The 2,145-nt window shown below is 32.8% G+C and overlaps 1 long non-coding RNA gene across 1 annotated transcript; it reads right to left on the minus strand.

Moving 5' to 3' along the window:
• Positions 1 to 690: 690 nt before the first annotated feature.
• LOC131040434 (uncharacterized) lies at positions 691 to 1,921 on the minus strand. The gene is made up of 4 exons (XR_009104861.2): positions 1,713 to 1,921; positions 1,436 to 1,615; positions 1,026 to 1,143; positions 691 to 904 (listed from the first exon to the last, which is right to left on the minus strand). It is a non-coding gene; the product is annotated as an uncharacterized LOC131040434 (long non-coding RNA).
• Between the last annotated feature and the right edge of the window lie 224 nt (positions 1,922 to 2,145).

The following is a 2,145-nucleotide window of genomic DNA, read 5'->3' on the forward strand; positions in this document are numbered from 1 at the left end:
AAAAAAAAACTGCGCTTACAATGCTTTTCTTGCCAAATGATAGAAGTATAATATTCCAGCAAGAAGCACATAGCGATTGAGAGAAAACTCAACCATGTTCTCACAATTTAAAAATAAATATTTCATTAAAATTCTTCTCATGCCAAATGATTGAAATTAAATATTCCAACAAGAAGCACATAGAAATTCAGATGTCAGAAATTAATATTATATACAACAATCTCCCCATAATATATTCCAATTCATAAATGGAAATGGGTTCTCCTCTTTTTGCTCAAACATTTTGCATCTCTTTGGTTAAACCAGGGGCTATCTTGTGTACCAGATGCTACTGATACACAAATATCATTCAATACCTCTGCGTCAAGACCAGTTGAACAGCTAGCAATAGGTTTCAGGAACTGCAACATAATGAAATTAATTTTTATTCTTCAGCCAAATTTTAAATAGGAAAAACAATCATACATCTCTAAATTATGAAATAAACTTAAAAGAAACAAGATCTAGGCACATCAGTAGATGGCTTGAGCAGAAGTGCGGAGAGGAATTGCATTTACAATTAGGATTTGCAATACATAATAGTGGCTTAGACTGCAACAGAAGTTTTATAATCATATATAAAAAATAGTGGCAGTTCATGCGGATGGATTATAATAATGCATGTTAAGACTTCGCTAATGAATCCCACAAGACAGCGATTCTTCCATTAAAACGAGAGAAATTTTCCTTACATTCTGTTGTTGCAAACGGTATCTAGGAGTACATTGCTCCAAATGAGAAAGGTCCATCTCTGATATGGAATTGTATGTGATTTTCTCATTGTCTGAAGCTAGTAAAGCATTGCTACCCAACATAGCCCTTGATTTGTGATGTTGATCTTTGTGTCCATCTCTAGCTAAAGGCACTATGCATATTCAAACAATCAGATACTTGAACAAGATAGTTAATTTTTTTTAAAAATTGTGTATGAATTTAATGCTGAAATCAAGGCAATTTCCTTGAACTCAAACATTTGAAATTCTTACCAGCTATCCCATTTGTACTTTGAGAAATGATTTCATTAAATTCATCCACAACTTCTGAACATTTTCCAAGAATGCAAAATCCCTTGCGTATATATTCTTCATCTTGGAAGCGCGTATGCTATGACAAATCAAAATATCACTGAGGAGTTACAGAATCTTGAAATGTTAAAAGAACATTTTACTCAGCACTTATATACCAATTCATCATAACTAGAACAAATCTAAACAATTCAAAACAAGAAATGCATATAAAATGTAGGTTTCAAATGTTAAAAAAGTTTTAATAAAATTAAAGACAATGTAGTTTCTATATCAGAATAATTTTTCCTTTATAGCATTTCAAATCACACCTCACTCTATAATCCACCATCAAAATGAATAAACGAGAGAGAAATCATATTCAGAATTACCTTATCTTCTGAATATATCTTAGGGTTTCCTTAAGCTGAAGTCACTGTTTGTTTCGTAGACAATCTTTGGAAGGACACAAGATTTCCAAGCCTTTTGGGAGGAATTTCTTGAAACTTAAAAGAAGTTCATGGCTCTTAACCAGCTGTTTCAATCTGGTGATAATCCCAATCGCATCACATCTGCAAATTAAGCAAAAATGCCCGCTCAAAGAGCGTAAAATACATTATCAATTAAAAATTCGGAAGCCCTAAATATTGATTTGAAATGATTACATACGTCTTTGACCTAAAATCATTGAGAATTTGAATAAACTGTGCAAATTCTCCTGTATCATCCTTGAAATGCTCTTTTACTGAAATCAGATACGATTGTGCGTCTATCTCTGTTGGCAAAGGCATCTCTTCGTAACTGACATTAACGCAGCACAAATGACAAGAAATAGTCAGAAATCTCATGTAGTGCACAAGCTTGATTAAAAAACTAATTATTTTCCTGCTTAGTATAAAAACTAACTTACCATTTTGTTCCCCTACTCTCTGATCTTTCCTTCTCCGCTGCTCTCTTCATCATATAAGCTTCGAAATATATAATTTTCTCCCTCGAATTCAGAAATAACAATCCAAACCCGCAGAAGAAATGACGAAAATGGGCAACGAGACATCCAAAAGAAGAAAATTAAAGCAAGATGTACTTGACAAAATCCGATTAT

Source organism: Cryptomeria japonica, chromosome 10 (genome assembly GCF_030272615.1).
Source record: "Cryptomeria japonica chromosome 10, Sugi_1.0, whole genome shotgun sequence".
Lineage (NCBI taxonomy): Eukaryota > Viridiplantae > Streptophyta > Pinopsida > Cupressales > Cupressaceae > Cryptomeria > Cryptomeria japonica.